A 19,000-nucleotide genomic window follows, 5' to 3' on the forward strand; every position below is an offset into this window, starting at 1 on the left:
AGATCCTCCAGGAGCTGCACACACTTCAGAAGAACAAGGAGCTCCCGGAGGCTCTGAAAAACCTCCTTCCCAGAAAAGGTAACTGCCAGACGCCATGGCCAGAAAGGTCCACATCTTCTCGATCGAAAATTTAGGTTTTTATTTCACTTCCTTGCCCGCCATCCTTCACACTTGGACACTCTGCCCTCAGTTAGCATCCTTCCTGGTACTTAGTCACACACACACAAACTCCCATTGTTGCACAAAATGCTAGTTTCGCCCCTTGGACGCTAGTCCAATTTGCCCCAAAGAGGAGAGTCAACTTCAGGCTGGGTCCACCTCGATTTTATTGTTTGCAAACAGTTCGACAAAGGAGCTCACGCTCAAAAGCAGAGTCGACCCTGGGCGACCCCCGCGCTACAGTTTTATCACCTCAGCTTGCATTCCTTAGCCAGCGTGTCACTTTGATTGGTTGCTAGCAGTTTGCTTGGCAACCTTATCTTAGGGTTACTGTCTGCTCGTTCCAGGCATGCACAGCTCTTACAATACTACGTGCTGCTTAAGACACATACAATGGCTTTTAGGTTACATTTTTACTACAATTCCCCCCTCAAAAGGCTTTTCTCAAATTTATACTCTCTTTGGTCCAGCGGTGGACTACGCACTTAAAGGCGCAAACTATTATCGCTGTGGCATTGACGGTTTTCTCTAAACAGCAAGTGAGTCCTAGGACGCCTTTGTTCTAGCTACTAGAATGTTGACAACAAAAACACAGTTTTTTTGAACTTTTGGAACTCAGTTTTGTTCCGTTCATCAGGAACCCTTGAAACGAGAGCGCCCTCTTTCTGTAGACCTACTTGGGTCCTTTCAGGGGTTCATTATTCTAATGATGACCTTCAGGTGGGTCAGCTTCCAGTGTGACCCTCTCTGGTGCAGGTGATGCCTTTATTCAGTGTGATGGATCCACTTCTTTCCTTCCGCGACTTTTATAGCCGTGTGAGTGGTGAGTAGAACCTGGAATGGACCCTTTCATTTCTCAGTAAGTGGTTCATCTTTCCAGGACTGGATTAGCACCCAATCGCTGGGATTGAGATTATGCACTGGAGCATCTAAAGGCCAGGATTGGTGCGGTGTCGCAAACCTGTGAAAACAAAACAGACTGCAAAGCAGTAACATAACCTTGAATCTTAAAACGTTTACTTTTAAATTCACATTTAAGCTATCAGCCATAGGTAATATCTGAGGTGGGCGCTTATGGAACGTTTAAAAGATGTCAATTTAATACTTCCCTTGGGGGTGTACCGTACTCGAGTCAAGGTGACTGGCAAGGCCTGTGGCCTTTCAACTTAATCTTTAAACAAATTCTAGTGAGCATTGTCTTTAAGGTGCGGTCAATTGGTTTTATCATTACTAGCAGGTACCGATAGCCATGAGTCTGGGGCAACTCTGAAAAGTCAATTTGAAATCTCTGAAAAGGATAGTAAGCGCATGGGCGACTTCTCATTTGAGCTGGGGGCTCAAACATTTTTGAATTGTTTTTGAGGCACAAAGGGCAGTCAGCCACTGTTCTCAGGTCTTGGTCTAACCTGAAGGAGGTGCTATCTGCCTCGGGCACACCCAAAATTGGGGTGTTAAAGGGGGATGATCCCTTTATTAGCTAACCATAACTTTTGAACTTCTCAATGAGCGGCTTCAAGCCTGCACAGGTGGCTTTCTTCAGAGGATACTGCCTCACGCACACAGGGCTCTCCCTTTTTAAAAGAAGATTTTAACTGGTGTTATGCATTTGCTCGGGCAGGGGTTCTGTCTGCCCACACACATGGATCAACATTTTCTAAAATTTCAGTCCCTTTGGCCTCTGACACAATCTCGATTGCTTGAAGGGCCATCTGCTAATTTGAGCCCTGCATTGCTGGCAGCTGTACTACAATCTGATTATCACGGAAGAAGATTTTAGCTTGCAGTTTTGTTAATAAGTCCCGCTCCAAGAGGGCAACCAGGTATGCAGATGAAACTACAAAGGCATGTTCCAGTATGTTATTTCCAGTTTTCGTGAGGAGAGGCTTACACACGGGCAATTTAGTTTTTTTTTCTCTTTAATTCCTTTTACAGTTACATGCTTTCCACTTTCTCTCGCCGGGGGGGCTTCACAGGGATCATAGAAAATGTGGCTCCAGTATCTACTAGGGCCTCACAGTCTCTGCCACCAACCCTTACTTTTACCTTGGGATTCTCCACAGCATTTGTTTGTAGGGTGGTGGCCCTTCAGCTAGACTCCCCCCCAACTCCGGAGGACCCTGCCCGCGTTTGGCAGCCTTCAGGGTGAGTTTCTTTTCTCTTCTCTTTCAACTCTGGAAAATCTTTTTTAGTGTCTCTTCTCTTGACAATACGCACATTTATTGCGCCCCGGTCGGCCCTTTCCTTTTCCGCCCCCCCCCCGTCGCTTTTGTGCTCTCCAGCCGCGGTTTAAATCTCCGCCCATGGTGGCTGCCAGCATTGCCTTTTCCTTTTTTCAGGAATGGCACTCTTTTCATGTGCTCTCATGTGCACCATAGCTCTAAAAACTTCATGATCTGGGGTCTGATAAGGCTAAAGCAGGCAGTGATATTAAGGCTTGCTTCAATTTAAGAAAAGCCTTTTTTATTTTAATTGTCCACTTCTAGTGGGTAATATTTTTGTTAGAGCTTCATACGGGGGCTTCGCCCCTTTTTATGGCTACTATAGCCTCCCTCTTGTAACAGGCACACTTATCTTTTGGCTTGCCTGTTCTGCAGATCATGTTTCAAATTTTCTGTGCCATGCACCAATTTTAACTCTTTGTCTTCTTTGCAACTTAGGCTGTTTGCCATTGCTTCGACAGAGACTCGCTTGCTTAGATCTTCTTACTAATCTCAACGACACACATTTGGGATAAGCTTTCTTTCTTTTTTAAGCCTTTTTGTCTGCTACTTTCTTCTGCCTTCTTTTATACCTTTTTCATATCATTAAAATCTAACACCATGACTGGAAAACATTTGTTTTGTATAGTAGGGCATGGTGGAGCAGATCTAACCATTATACTGCTCCTCTGACTGCATGGTCAGGGCCCATCAAAATCAAGGGAAGGGCGTTCTCATATGTGGAAAGAGTTCCAAGCCGCCATTTTTGCATCGGCAACTCCACACTGCATGAGTTTTGGCAGAGTGTCAGGTTTGCCTCTGAGCAAATGGAACGTCAGAACAGTTCAGATTTTGAGAAAGGGCTGGAACACATGGGGCAGGAACTTTCTTAGGCTTCAGAAACACAGCTGGGCTTAGAAGTATCACGGGAGAGTGGGGGCTCTCTCTCTCTCTCTCACCTCTTAAGTTAAGAGAATTTGCTGCCCCCCTTTTTAAAGGGAAACTAACTTTCGTAGTTTCTCTTTGAACTTTTTGAAGGCTGTTTCCTTTGTAGTCTATGAATCTCTATCAAATTTGTATCTGTATGCTTCATTAGGGTAAATGAAATCAAAGCCTTGGAAATCATAGAATCATAGAATAGTAGGGTTGGAAGGGGCTTACAAGGCCATCGAGTCCAACCCCTTGCCCAGTGCAGGAATCTAAATCAGAGCATCCCTGACAGATGGCTGTCCAGCCTCGTCTTGAATGCCTCCAGGGTGGGAGAGCCCACCACCTCCCCAGGTAATTGGTTCCATTGTTGTATTGCTCTAACAGTTAGGACGTTTCTCCTGATGTTCAGCTGGAATCCAGCTTCCTGTCACTTGAGCCCATTATTCCATGTCCTGCACTCTGGGATGATTGAGAAGAGATCCTGGCCTTCCTCTCTGGGACAACCTTTTAAGTACTTGAAGAGTGCTATCAGATCTCCTCTCAGTCTTCTCTTCTCAAAGCTAAATATACCCAGTTCTTTCAGTCAAATGCAGCTTTTTATCTGAGTGTTGAAATCACAAATCAAACTGTACACTGAGCTGATCACAAACAAACACACAATCTACAACAACGGGAGTTTAAGGCTATGACAAGCCTCACAGTACTTTTTATGGCAAGTCTTTAACTGTCTAAAGTTCCAGTCCATGTGCAGAGTGCCTCTAACAAAGAAGGCTTTGGGCCATAAAGAAGGGATGTTTTTAACAAAAGCTCTGTGTCTCTTCATCAGTTCGAATGGGGAAGGTGTAACCTTACACCTCTTCTAGATTCCTCCACAGATAAGAACAGAGCAGTGCTGCTCAGCTTTCCAGCTGTGATGCTTTTCTTGTTTGTTTGTTTTTTTGCAAATCTCACTCTTTTGTCAGGTCCTCACAGACACCTTCCAGCCTCTCTGCTTGCTAAGGCTAAACCAGCCATGGTGAAGGGGGGTTAGGCAAGTCCCCCTTGGCTCTGCTCTGAGCAGGCTGACAGAGATAAGCTTACACAGACCCTGATATTTTAAGAACTTGCTCTGTCTTTGTTTCTTGATTTTGCCACAGTCTTTAAGTCGTCAAACAAATCTCTTTGTTCAGAAGTTGCAACTTTTTTAACTGCTTTTGCTTCTTCTAACAAACTTGGATACGGTGGCAGACAAACTGTCTCTGGAGGGCCCCCTCCCTCCCCCAACAACCTCTCCTCCCAACCTAACAGACCGAATCAGACCGGGGGGAGCTCAGGGCACCTTGGGCAGGGTCTCCCAGTCTTCAAGCTCCTTCTGTGGGGCTTGAATCAGGGAGAACAGGGGCTTTGGGCTTCACCTCGGAGCATACCATCATGACTTTACAATATTGAACTTTATATTCAACCTTTTCTCGCCTTCAGTGGATTTTGGTTGGCACTCATCCAAATGCTGATAACCTCACCTTCCCTGAGGCAAATTTATCTCTTACTACTTGATTCAGACACCACCCGGGGTCTCTTGCCCCTGTGGTCCTTTGCCAGTAACACATTTACACATTTATACTTCTGTAACTAAGGGGGATTCTTTCCGCACCAATTCAACCAACCATCAATATAGGCGAATTGATCCCATTGCCCATTATTCACCACATTTTTATATACAGCATTTACAAGATTTACACCAAAGGATCCTATGTCTGGCCAACTAATTCCAAATGCTGGCCATTCCAATTGACAGAGTGTAACCAGCTTGCCTTTCGACATCTTAGTACACGGAGTCTGACAAACCTCAGACGCTTGACTTTGCTAAAGTTCTTTAGCATGCATCCCAAGGGAGTGGCAGAGCTTTCTAAATGGGAGCTACCCGCCCCCATTGTGCCTACCTCTATTTGAAACCATACACGGAGCCTGACAAACCTCCGACACTGACACAGAGTCTGACAAACCTCAGACGCTCCGAAGGCAACTCAAACAGAAAGACAGAAGGGAAATCAAGTACTTACTCTGCCCAACACCCTAGTGCCGTCTCTTCAGACCCGTTCAGCCTGGTTGACTCAATCAATGGAGTCCACGCCTTTAACCTCCTGGGTGTCCCGACCCCCGTTCTCTGGTGCCGTGGCAGACCTCAAAGGCGGTCCGGCGCGCCCCACAGGCACCTTTGCCGGTTCTGTCGTTTGACCCCAGGGTGGTCCAAGGGACCCCTGACTAACTCGCCAATTTGTTGCACAAAATGCTAGTTTCGCCCCTTGGACGCTAGTCCAATTTGCCCCAAAGAGGAGAGTCAACTTCAGGCTGGGTCCAACTCGATTTTATTGTTTGCAAACAGTTCGACAAAGGAGCTCACGCTCAAAAGCAGAGTCGACCCTGGGCGACCCCCGCGCTACAGTTTTATCACCTCAGCTTGCATTCCTTAGCCAGCGTGTCACTTTGATTGGTTGCTAGCAGTTTGCTTGGCAACCTTATCTTAGGGTTACTGTCTGCTCATTCCAGGCATGCGCAGCTCTTACAATACTACGTGCTGCTTAAGACACATACAATGGCTTTTAGGTTACATTTTTACTACACCATGAGGAAGGCAGGGGGCATGACAGGGGCTCTCTGCTGTGCTACATCAGGTGAAAAAGGGAAGAAGGAACCCCAGCCGTAGCTGCCGCAAGCCTAAAATTCTTGCCACTGCCCCCCCGGACTCCCCAGTCCTCCCTCTTTGGGGAGAGAGATTCCCCCAATGAGGCAATCAGCCTCCTCCGTCGATACCAGGCCTAAGACGTCACTAAAGCACTCCTAAGTCGTGTCGCTGTTAAATGGGACTTGGACACCGACCCCTGCCTCCCGGCCATAAGGGGTGTCTCGCTCTTGTTCTCTTCCATCCAGATGTCATCATCGTGGAAAACTGGAGGACAGAGATATGTAGAGGCCTGCGAGGGGGCATGTCCCAGCAGTAGGGATGTACGAAAGTCACTTACCTGGTCTCGCAGCTTGCTTTGCGGTGGGGGGGAGGCGCTTTGGTTCTCCCCCCGAAGTTCAGGCCGGGGGGGGAGGCGCCCCGCCTCGCCCAGCCGAAATTCAGGCCGGGGAGAAGCGCCCCGTCTCCCCGGCCGTGAACTACGAAAGTAAAAAACAAACAAACAAACAAAAATCCCGTGATAGGCTACGTAATGATTTACGCAGCCTATCACGGCTAGATTTGCAAAGCCAGCCGTGATAGGCTACGTTAATTGTTACGTAGCCTATCATGGGTGACTTTGGGGGGGGGGAAAAAAAAGCGCGTACGCAAATGGTGGCCCCCAAGGGGGCCGCCAATTGCATATGAGCTTTTTTTTTTTTTCAAAGTCACCCATGATAGGCTATGTAACGATTAACGTAGCCTATCACGGCTGACTTTGGAGATCTAGCCGTGATAGGCTACATTAATCGTTACGTAGCCTATCACGGGTTTGTTTGTTTTTTTACTTCAGCTGTAATGAAGTAAAAACCGCCAAATTACAAAAAAATGTAACGAACCGCCGCCGGGACCCGCCGCCGGGAGGGACATTCGGCTACGGTAAGTCCCATCCCGGGGGGGGGGGCGGGGGGGCAGGGGTGTGGCGGAGAATTTCACTGCCGATTTCGGGGGGCCGAATGAATTGGTGCTCGGCCCCCCGAAGATTCGGGAGAAATTATCCGCCATCCCTACCCAGCAGATTGTTTTCTCTTTGCTATTATTCATGTGTCAAAGGTGCATTTCTCCTGAAATTCCGCTTCTCTTTGGAATCGTGACAGAAACGCCCACAACCGTCCTCCCTGCATGGGAGAGCGAAAGTGGGACAGAAGATGAACCCGGTCCAGAGCTACCTGTTGAGAATTACCTCGTGGGCAGCGGTTCACGTAATTTGGAAAAAAAGCCCAGAGGACTTCATTTCAGCACTGATGCAGACAGCGATGAGGAGGAGGAGTCCTTCTATACCGATGTCCCTGCTGAGACTGAGTCTGCCTCTGTGGTCCAGCCTGCCGGGTTCTTTGGGAGCAATCCCAAACCTCAGGAACAACTATGCCCTGCTAAGCGCTCGTCATCACCATCAACAGTGCCACCAGCAACACCATCCACAAGCAGAGATGAGAGGAAACGTGCAGCTCCATATGCCGCCTCATCTGAAACTGGTACTCCGTTGCCCAAAGAAAAGATGGTGGCCGGGCGAGTTCCTACGTGTGGCGCTTCTTCAAAGATGCGAAAAATGACCGTTACGTCGTGGTCTGTGATGTTTGCAGAAGTCGTGTGCACCTAGGAATGGAAGGGGGCTGTGGACAAGTGGGCACATCTGCCATGAGGCGACACATGGAGGTGCATCATGCGCTTCTTGTGCCCAAAGACAGTAAAGGCAAGTCCCTCTCCCAGCCATCCCAAAAGAGTATTACTGCCTTTTTTGCCTCATCTTGCAAAGACCAAAGGCACAGTGGTCTGGCTGAGAAGGGCACAGAAGGCAACTTAGCTAAGAGGCAGGTGTCAATGGAACTATGCCTCGCGCTGACACCGAAATCCCCATCTGACGCGTCCAGGCAGCAAGGGGGAATGGAGCCCTGACAGGAAGAGTTCATTGCTCGATGCACGCTGCCCTTCTCCAGAGTGGAAGAGGAGGCCTTCCGGGACTTCGTGGAGGAATTGTGCCCCCAGTGGGATGTCCCTTCTCGTCACTACGGTAGTGGCGCTGCCATTCCAGCCCTGGCTTCTGAAGTCAGAAGGGCGCTCCAGCAGGATTGGAAGCGCGCGGTTGGAGGAAGCATTCATCTGACAAGAGACCCGTGGACAAGCAAGCAAACAAGGTCTTATCTGTGTGTCACTGCGCAATGGGTCTCCGTCAGTGAGAAATGCAGACTGACTCGGGCGACAGCGACATTGGCCCTCACAATGCTCTCGGGGACGCACACAGCAGAAAGCGTTACGACGAAAATTGATGGTGTTGTTACGTCCTGGGTCCCCCCCTTAAATCCAGCAGTGGGCTGTTTAGAAGCCTCTAATGCCTCCAACTCCCGGAAAGCAGTCCGCATTGCAGGGCGAAACCACGTCCAGTGCGTTGCGCACTGTTTGATCGTTGTGGTGCGTTCGGGATTGAGCAACCCATCTCCCAAAATAGGCAAGCTACTGAAGATGGCCCGATCCATTTGCACACACCTCAGGCAGTCCTGCTCAGCGATGGCGGCAATAGGCGCCATCCAACGTAGACGTGGTCTTCCACAACACAAGTTCATCTTGGATGTGTGCACACACTGGAACAGCCCATTGCATATGCTACAGCGACTCTGTCAGCAGAGAGCTGCTATAAATGACCACACTATCGAGACAAAACACCACTCCAAATTTTTGGTCGCACCACAGCAGTGGGTCTTGATGCAAGAGCTGGTTGACATGGTAAAAGCCTTTGATGAATGCACAACGCTACTGAGATGCTACACTGGGCCAAGTTCTGCCTGCGCTGAAGATGACAGAGGGGGTGCCGAGAAAAGGCTGTGCTGGGCTTTGTGAGCACAGCAGTGCTGCAGACAGTCAAGCCCCCAATCCTGCCGTTAGGCTTGCACATTCCTTCCGCAGGAGATTCCGCAGGGACGTGAAATACATGGCTGCGTCACTCCTTGAACCGCGGTTCCGGGTAGCACAGTGAGGGAGGCGCTGCAAGGTCAGAACCCTGACTTCCGAAGTCTAAAAACCTATTTGACAGAGAAAACCATGGAGTGCCGCAAGAGAGATGTTCTGGATGTGAAGGTGCTGGGGAAGAGTGAGGCTAGTAGGACAACTACTTCCCCTACAGATAATATCCGCCGCAGCGACATCACCAGCAGGAAAGACCATTTCCAGATGTGCATGCAGAAGAGGCAATGCACGGAGTGGCGCTTGTCCCCCCAGCAGCGCACCCGTTCCAAACCGTAGCCATCTTGCTCCAGTTCTGTCCAAACCAGCAGTCCCTGTCTGGCCTGCGCAGAGCCCACAGCAGTGGCGAGATGGGGCAGTGCTTTGCAGAACTCGCACCGACATGCAGAGTCCAGTTGCGCTGCCCGCATGTGTCTGGCGGCCTTTACAGCATACATCCCTACTACACACACACACACACACACACACACACCATTTCCTATGCATCCCAGTGTACCTCACTATTGGCTTTATACGTGTATCTTTAACCCTCCGAATGTTAGTATGATTCTGATTCCCCAAACGTATGTATCGTTCTAATTCCCCTGATGTGTGATTTCAATTCCTTTGGAAGTCTTCTGTAATAAATCAAAGAATTGCTTCCAAAGACCGTCTCGTGCTCTCTGACTCCCTCAGCTTTGGGGGTATCGGGTTTTCCTAAGCACCAAGAGTTCTATGTTCAAAGATCCCTCTGGGATGTCTTTAGCGTACATGTCTGTGATATGCAGCTCCATGCAAATCAAAGCATACTTTGTAACATGAGGGATGCTGAGCATCTCCCCAGGAGGGAAGCTTACAGCAGCTGGGGTTGTTGAGCTTGGAAAGCATTCTTGTTGCTGCGGTTTGTGGAACAGCAAGCAAACACAGAGATCACTGTGTAAAATCATCTAGATTTTAAAAATTGTATCTCTTGACTTGAAACAAGAAATGGCTTCTTTTTCTTCAGGGCAGGGCAGAAAGAACTTTAAACAGGTCAGAAGTGACAAAACAAACGCAGAAAGCATTGCGATGTCCCCGGCTGCAGGCCTGCTCGAGGGCTCCACCCGCTCGAGGGCTCCACCCGCTCGAGGGCTCCACCCTCCTTTGAGGGTCGTTACCTGCGTGTGGAAAGAGAAGAATAAACCACAATGGTAACATGCATCTTGCAGGCGGAGTTGTTAGCTCAGGCGCCATTCTGTAGTCCTTGCAGGGCCCGTGAGGCCTCTGGACATCCCCCAGCAGACGCCTGAGGAGGACCAGAGGAGGGGCTTCATCTGTGGGAGAAGAAGGGTGGCCTTCTCCACAGATGCTGCTCCTCCTGCTGTCGGCTGCCCTTCGGGCTCCTCCTCCTCTCCTCTCTCCCCTCCCTCTCGGCAGCCCTCAATGCCTCCTGTGCCAGCAGTGCACGATGCGCAGCTGTGGAATGGCGCAGGAGCAGAACGATTTCAGTTCTGTATGCGGTGAGTGAACAAAACCATAGTCATTCCTTGATCCGTCTATCACCCCTTCCATGTCCTACCATAAGAACCACAAATACTGTCCAGGAAAGACAGGAAAGAGCAGGAAAGGCAAGGGTGGGGCTGGACAGCGGAAGCAACTGGGCAGATGTATTCCAGTAACGCCTTCTGTCCTGGGCTCATCTCTTGGCACAAAGAACTCCTGGCCAACTAACAGAAATCCCTAGGAACTCCGAGAACTCCTATGGTTAGCAGCTCTGGGTGCGTGGACGAGCTTCTTAGCGCTCACAGCAAAAGCTGAATGAGTGTAGGATTCCAGAAATCGTATAGCTGTGGGCAATGAGCTATCGCCTCAGTATATAGTTCCAAGGACAGCCAAAGCCCACCACTATAACCGTGTCGGAGACCCATACAGCTTTGTTCCGCTGTTGCAATCTGTATGGCTGAAAAGAGAGGGCGAGAGGCCCGAACGATTCCGCAGTCTGAGGAGGCCCAAACCAGCCCCACTCCCTCTTGCCCTTACGTGCATGTCAGCATGGGCAAACTCTTCGGCCCCGGGTTTCTCACTAGCGAACCAGCCTGCCCACCCTTCCGAACCACTTCTGCTGGGATTCTGACTGCGACCCAATGATTCCACAGCTGCTCTGGGAGAGGGGCTCAGAAAACAAGATGGGAATTAGGGGTGGCAGAGAATTCCGCCACGGATCTCGGTGGGGACGAATGCCAGTGCATTCGGCCCCCTGAAATCTGTGGCGGAACGGCCTGGCCCCCTGGCACCCCGCGGACCCCCCCCGGGACGAGAATTACCTGGGGCGGATCTTCCAGGTGGTGGTGGCTTCAGCGGCGGCAGCGGCGGCTGGTCTTCCGACCGGCTCCTGCCGCAGCCATTTGCAGTTTTTTGGGGTTTTTTACATAGACGTGATAGGCTACGTATGTTTTTACGTAGCCTAAAACGTCCGGGTAAAAAAAAAAAAAAAGGCGTAGGCAAATGGTGGCGCCTACGGCCGCTGCCATTTGCATTCATTATTTTGGGCCGTCTTGGTCTACGCAAATAATTACATAGACTAAAACGGCAAAAATAAGGGGAACGCAAATAGCGTCCGCTCCGCTATTTGCGTTCCCCTTATTTTCGCCGTCTTAGACTACGTAAATATGGATGTAAACTAAGACAGGCCAAAATAAGGAACACAAATGGCAGCGGCCGTAGCCGCCGCCATTTGCGTATGCGAGTGTGTGTGTGTTTTTTAAAGTCAGACGTGATAGGCTACGTAAAGATTTACGTAGCCTATCACAGGGACACAAACGGCGGTGGCTACGGCCGCCGCCATTTGCGTCCCTGCTAGCCAGCGGCCGGATGTCCGCTGGCGTCTCTCAGCAGGACACGGCATAGACCCCCCTTTCCTGGAGTCCAGCAGAGATCAAATCCACATGTTCAGTTCTGCCCCGTCCATCCTCAAAGTACACATTCCTTGACAACGTTTTCATCCCAAATCTCGGGCAAGTATCGTCTCCCAAAGTGGCCCCCGTCAAGAACAAGGAGGGAGTGGGGCATGCCCTGCCCTGCCCTCAGGCTGACACACGGAAGTGACAGCACACACCAAGGTCCTCCTCTCTCTGCCCAAAGGTAGAGCCGGCTGCACACCCAAGTGGAGGCTCCTCAGACTTGGCTCTCCCACCCTGACGAGTAAAGGCGCCATCCTTGGCCGGTGTAGGCAGAAAGGCGGCCCACACCTGCCAGCACTCCCCAGCCAGCCATGGCTGGCTGGGTCACGCTGGGAGTTGCAGGCCTCTTTTCTGCCTAAATACGCATAGGATTGCGCCCTGAGAGGAGGGGGAAAGAACTCCCGTGAGATCAGCTCAAATAGCAGCGGCCTTTGTAATGGATCCCCGTGTTTTCCGAGCTATATTGTATGGATTGTGTGTAGTGCTTTGCACGCACAGACAGCGCACACTCACACACCCCCACACAGGAGCAAAAGAAAAAGAGCTAGAGAAAGAAAATCTACCTACAAGCTACGGGGAGTACACTATAAAGCCTAACAGAGAAGGGGTTTGTGTGTGTGTATGTGTGTGATTTTAATTCAGACTCTAGAAAAGAAAGAAAGGGACGTCTACTGGGAATAGTCGAATTGAGAAGGGCTGGGTGGGCAGGGAGACGAGCGACACGGGAAGCTGCAGGAGAACACACAGGCCGCGCAGATCTAGCCAGCCAGCGCTCTCCAGTTCAGCTTGCCCATCTTGGCTGCAATTCCACACCCACTTGCTGGGGACAAAGACCCATTGCACCCGTTGCACCCAGCGGGGCTTACTTCTGAGTGCGGGTGCATACGAGTGCAATGTCCCCCATTTCTAGCTCCCCCACCCCCATTTTGCCACATCCCAGCAATCTGCTGCGGAGTTCATGCTCCCCACCGCATCTTCTCTGATGTGTGCGCTTCTACCTATTGCTTCCCCCCTTTCTCCTCCCCCCTTTCTGCTCACAATGAGGCAGTCCCCTAAACACGCCCCACGGACAGCTGACCCACCAGCCTCCACGGGATGCAGCGGAGTGTAAGGACTAGAGCGCAATCCTTTGCCAGCAGGCAGAGATGTTCTTATTGAGGTAGGTCTTCGGCATGTGCGCTGCTCACGGTCTTCTCCAAGATGCTGAGATGTGCTACAGTTCTACTGAAATTACAGTTCTTGCCTCTAAAGTTGCATCTGTACATATAACTTAGCCGATGAAAACTGTATGCAACACTGTGTCCTCTTTGGGGGTGTTGTGGAAATATCCCCCATACAAATGTGGGAAGGAGACAGTGGCCTGCTCGGGGAGGGGCCCCACTCTGAGCGTCTTGCCCGGAAGCCTCCCAGAAGCAGGGATGTGCCTTCACAGGCCACGGTCCTGGGGGTGCTGACCCCCAGGGAAGTGCCTTTGTCTGCCATGGACCCAGGGCTCCCCTTCTCCATACACCAGGGTCCGGGGCGGGGGGGCTCACCCTGCGAGAAAGGCAAGAGACATCCATTCTTTGTTTCTCTGCCTCGTGCAGACTCCGGCATCCCAAACCCCGTGGCCAGGCTGTCCCTCCACATGCCTGGCCACGGCCCGGAAGAGGAGGACAGGTCGCTCTGCCTCCAAGGACCTGGATCGGCTGCTGTGACAGACCACGTTTGGAACAACAGGTTGCTCCCTGCTTTTGAGAGGCACACCGTGTCTGAACGACGTTGTGCAACACGCAGCAGCAGACGGAGCCACGTGCAGGAGGGACAGATGCGCCCTCCTGGCAGCAGGCAGCAGGCCATCGGACCTGCTGGGGACACTGGTGGGGACACGAGTGGGGAGCGGTCAGCCTGAGCCCCCCACTGACGCAGAGGACGTGACCCCTGAACGGCAGAGGGCGTGACCTCTTTTTGTTTGTCAGATCTCGTGTTCCCACATCTCTACCTCTTATGCAATCAGCAAATAGTTATATTCATAGCTGTTAGTAAGGCCCGGGGGGGGGGGGGCAGAGAGAGGTGCCTAGCATCCAGTATAGATGCAAAACATGAACACATCTGAGGTTTTTAGGCCAGACCCAATCATTATAAAGAAGCCTTGGTCAAGAATCGACATTGACTCTGCAGGGCCACTTCAAGGCAAGAACTTGAGTTGAAATGGGAAGGAAAGGAATATGGGAATTGAGAAGGGCGGGGGGTGGGAGCCAAAGAACAAGGCAAGGACACTACTCTTGATGTTTGGGGCTTTTTCAAAATACAGAATCCAGAAAAGCAAGGAAGCGATAGACAACCATCTGTATCGCCGTGCTTTTGAAATGCGCGCGGACCACGAGCCTCTTCTCGGCATCTCCTCTCCTGGTGAGCCTCCTCCCGGCACACCCTCTCCGCGCACGCAGCATTGGACATCCTGCTCCATGCTTTGATTATACCCTGGTCTACAAGCCAGGGAAGGCAAGAGCTCGTCCCTCCGTTGGGAGAGTTACCCTTTCTTCCACATCTCTTTCTCTTCTCCTTTGGCGGCAAATGTGATTTTGAAAGTGTTATCGGGGGAAAGGCACACATATATGTCAATGCTTCTTGCATTTCAGACCTTCCCAGTCATGCCAGTGCCATGGACACTTCAAAGGCTGCAGTCTGGGGCTCGATTGTGGATTCAATGGAAATGACCTGGAGCCTCTTGATATGGATGAGGCTGGAAGATCCTCCTTCAAACTGCCTGGGGGGAAAGCTCCATGAAGCAGAGGAGTGGTGCGGTGCTGCTCTTGACAGTTCCACCCGGTCCGCCATGCCCTGTGCCAGGGCCGCCCCGCACTCGGTGTCCCAGCCCTTCCCCAACCGTCATTCAGCATTCTGAGGACGCGGAGCGCAGTCCTCGCAGGGACTCGTGTGGGCTGGCGTGATGCGGGTGCAGGCGGCCTCGGGAGAACTCTCGCAAGCCTGAGACGGGCACCAGCACTCGAGAAAACGAGAACGATGAAGCGCGGGAGACCAGGGAAGGGATATCTTGCACGCAAGGATGCGACCCGTGTTTCCTGGGGGTTTCCAAGAGTGCTTGATGTCCGTTCGAAGGACTGGGAGGCGGGAGGGGGAAGCTAGAGCCTTGCTGCAGCCAGTCCTGCCAAGAGCTTCTGAACGTCCAGCCGCTGAGGACGAGGTTGCGGGATGAGTCCCATAAGAGTGGGGTTAGCCCACGAGCCACGTGGCAGCTCCCCTGCGAGACAGGCGCTCAGGGTGCTCCTCGCTGGCGGGAGGGTTTCACCCAGCCAAGCGCCTTCTGAACAGCCTGGCAACCCATGTGCCCGGAGCAGAGGCAGAGAACGTGGGAGGCGACAGAACGGGCCTGGCTAGGAAGGCCAGCCAAACGCCGTGCGCCCTCGTCCAATACCTCTGTCACGCCCAACAGGCTGAATGGGTTTTAGTGGACTCAGAGCCATCGCCCCCCCCACCGGCACCGCCACCTGTACTGGGAGGAGCCATGCCCAGTTTCAAGCACGGTTGCTAAGCAACAGTGACACGTCCTGCATTGTGACATGTCTCCCTGCTGGAAGGCCTTCAAGAGGTCTCTGGTGACCGGCGGTCTTTGTGGGTAGTAAGGAGACAGAGAAAGATAGCGAGCTAGAGAGTGGGAAAGAGTTGGAGTGTTAGACGAGTTGGAGTGAGCTGGAGTGAGTTGGGAGAGAGTTGGGAGTGCGTTGTAGTGCATTAGGAGTGTGTTGCAGTGTGTTGGAGTGTGTTGCAGTGTGTTGGAGTGTGTTGGAGTGCGTTAGGAGTGTGTTGGAGTGCGTTAGGAGTGTGTTGGAGTGCATTGGCATCCATCGGAGAAACATTACATCCTTGGAGATGTGAGTAGGCATGTTATTAGTGTTTTCTCTACTCTGGCTCTCACACGACATGTGTTGGTTCAGAATCCTATGCGGACTCTCCCAGCTCTTTCTCGGCCAGGCTACTATTCTCTCTCTCTCTTCATCGAAGATCCTGCTTTCTTCGGGGACCAGAAGTTAAGGCATTCTCACCTTGATCCAAGCTCCCCCAAGCCAGGAAACGGGAGCTATGGCGGTTAGCCCGTCTGTCGTGCCCCGTGATCAGTCCTGCTGTGCTCAGCACCCTCCCTGCACCCACACTTGTCCCGGTCTTCCAGTCCCAAATCCAGCTGGGAGGATGGGGGGCCTGGGAGCAGCACACATGCTCCACGTGGCCCAGGGCTGATTGTGGGGCTGGGGCGAGCGGGTGCCCGAAAGGAGGCAGCAGCTCTTTGTTCCCCCGCTTCGCAACACGGCCTTCTTCCTCCCAGGGGCTCTTTCGAAGTGTGCTCCTGTGCATGGCGGCTCCAAAGGAAGCCTCCCTGGGTCCAGCGCCACTGAGTGCCAGGCGTGTCCAGGGCCGTGGTGGCGGGCCGTAGTGGCCCAGCCGCACCCAGTGATGCCAGCGCCCAGCTGCTCCCTCCCCACTCTGGTCCCGGCGCGAGAGGCCTTCCCTCCTCCCGAGGCCATGGGCCCGAAGAGGCGGAGCCCTGTGCAGCGAGGGGTTGGCTGGCCAAAGCCGCGCCCCACAGGCCCAGGCGCCTCGCTTCCGTCTCCCGGGAGGTCTCCGCTTCCTCCTCTTTGCACGGTGTCCTTGGACGCAGCGTGCCCTGCGGGAAGAGGAACTGCTGTGCCGCAGAGCTCCTCCAGCGTGGCTCCGTGTGAACTTCTCGCTCCCGATCCCCGTTCCGTTGGTGTCCTGCCTTTTCCGTCGTAAGCCTGCGGACGGGGGCTGTCTCAGGGCTTCTCCTTGTCAGGGACCACCCGAGGCCTGTTCAGACAGAGAACAGTCCTGCCACGGCCAGCATTCCCCAGCCGCCACTGGGCTGCAGGCGGCCATCGTTGGGACTGTCCAGCGCTTCCGCGAGAGGCCCGGCCACCCACAGCGCGGCCCTGGCGGAGAGTTCCGGTGGCCCGTGCCAACCGCACGGCCGGGAGCGCGAGGGCCCCGCAGAGCCCAATGCTCACCTTCTCCCTCCTCTCTCCAGGCTGAGAAAGCTGCAGCGGCTGTGGGGCCGGAGGGGTGCCAGGGCTCACCCAGCCCAGGCCGCAGGCAGCAGCACTCCGTCAGGCTCCGTCGCTCCCGCACGCGCTCCGAGGCGCCTCTGGGGCTGCTGCCGGGACTGCAAGGTCCATCCCCTCGGCCTCGGGCCTCTGGAGCAGGGGACGGGCCTTGACATCGCCTCCCTGCACCGCAGGTTGGAGGCCCTGGCTTCGAGCAGGCGGACTGGACCGGAGGGGTCAGGTGAGTGGCGCCCGGGCCCGGGGAGGCTGGGCGCGCTCAGAGCACCCTGCTGACAGGGGAGGAGGAGGCCTGCCCGGACCCCCGGGGTGCCTGAGTCCAGGAGGCTCCCGAGCAAAGCCGCAGGGTGTCTTTCCAGGATGGGAGGACCCCCGCCTTCCTCCGGCCGGCCGCCACTCTCTTTCCTCTTTGGCATCCACAGGCATACCGGATTCTGCCACATGCATAGCTCCGGTCCAGTCGGAGGCAGAGCTCGCCACACTGCTGCGAAGGGTGGCAGAGTTCATGCAGCAGCTCCAAGCGGGACAGCAGGTACAGCCCCCTTCCTCTCCACCCCGGACACTCCTGACGCCTTCCGCCCAGGGCACTCTCCACGGTCTGGTTGCTCCAGGGGGAATCCAGCGTGGCCCCCTCGGAGGCCCTCCCTGCCCGGGTGGGGTCAGAGGCCCCGCTCCTCTCAGGAGGGGTCCGCAGCGTTCTGAGCCGGTCTTGGGCTTGCCAGCGCCCCTTCCGTTGGCAGAGGGTCACATCCACCGATTTCACAACGACTTCTGTCAATGCCCAGATCAGACCCTGCATTGCTGCCCCGGCTGTTGGCAAAATGCAATGGTGGGATGTGTTCTGAGATCCCAAAACAGCACACCCCTTGCTCCCTGCCCTTGCGCCCTCAAGCCTAGGATTAGAAATCAGCGTGTGCTGCAATGCTGTAGTGACAGTGGTGTCTGGAGCCCACCAGCCTGCTAGGGCAGCGGGCGGGGCGGCCCTAGGCGAGTGGGACAGGGCCAACCGCGTCTCCTCCATTTCCCCTCCTCCATGAAGGTGGAGAGATGCGCAAAGCATGTTGTGAGGGGTGGGGTAGGGCTGGCATCCTCCTGCTGGCAATCGTGTCCATGGAGAAACACAGCCCACCGCTGGATGCCACGGCAGGCAGCACCCAGAGCACACTGAGGGGGCCCCCTGGCCTGGCGGCCCCGAAGTGCCCTTCCTGGCTAACTGCCTGATCCTCACCAACGTCCAGGCACTCGACGGCAAAGACAAAGCCACCTTCCTCCGGGATGTCGTGACCTGCTGCAGGGCTGCAAGGAAGGGCAGCTGGAGGGCCCTGGGTCTGCCCTGCACCAAGGCCGACCTGGCCCTGGCCGTAGCGGTGAGCGAGATGCAGCCCTGAAACCCAGCGGAAGGCAGCAGTGACGGGGGACGAGGAGCCCTGAGCGTCCCTCCGGGGCAGGCTGGGGCCGAGGGGCCGGCCACTCATCTCTGCCTTTGCCCTCTTGGCCTCCCCAGATGGCGATGGAGACCCAGCCCGGGGAAGCCCTGCCCCCCGCCGTCATCTCGTCCGCCATGAAGGCTGTTTGCCAGCTGAGGTATTGGGGCGTGTGGGGCCTGCCCCGGCTCACGAAAGGGTCTCCTCCAGCTCACAGTGTGTCGCTTCGGGGGGAGGGAGGGGGGGTGGGAGGGCCGGTTTTTCTGCTGTACTCTGCCAGCATGGCTGGCCGGCCGATGCTGCCGCACTTCCCTGTCGAAGCAGGAACAGGATGGTGCCCAGATAGGATTTCATTTCGCCTTGTCTCATGTGAATTCTGAGCCCCGGCTTATTTTCGGGCTGGGCCAGGAATCGAGAGGCCGGGGGACCCTGCAGATCCCGGCCTCTCCACCTGCCTCCCCCTCCCTCTGGGATGCCCCTCCCCCTCCCCATTCTCCTCTGCCGTGTCTTGCTCGGGAACTGGAGGCACCGCAGAGATTTCCATGGGGGCGGGATGGAGGTGGGGGGGGCGTATGGAGGGCCCGTGGGCAGAGCTCCCCCCCAGCTCATAGCTCCTTCTGTGGCAGCGGAGCAGGAAGCC

The 19,000-nt window shown here is 53.9% G+C and overlaps 1 long non-coding RNA gene across 1 annotated transcript in view; it reads left to right on the top strand.

The window, feature by feature from the left end:
• The first annotated feature begins 311 nt into the window (after positions 1–311).
• Positions 312–19,000, top strand: part of LOC146358748 (uncharacterized) — an 862,550-nt gene continuing 843,861 nt past the window's right edge. Inside the window, exon 1 of the long non-coding RNA XR_014785649.1 lies at positions 312–879. This is a non-coding gene — a long non-coding RNA (uncharacterized LOC146358748). The remainder of the gene's footprint in view (positions 880–19,000) is intronic.

This window comes from Heloderma suspectum, chromosome 1, assembly GCF_057233095.1.
Source record: "Heloderma suspectum isolate Gila_16-S chromosome 1, 16-S_ref, whole genome shotgun sequence".
Taxonomy (NCBI): Eukaryota; Metazoa; Chordata; class Lepidosauria; order Squamata; family Helodermatidae; genus Heloderma; species Heloderma suspectum.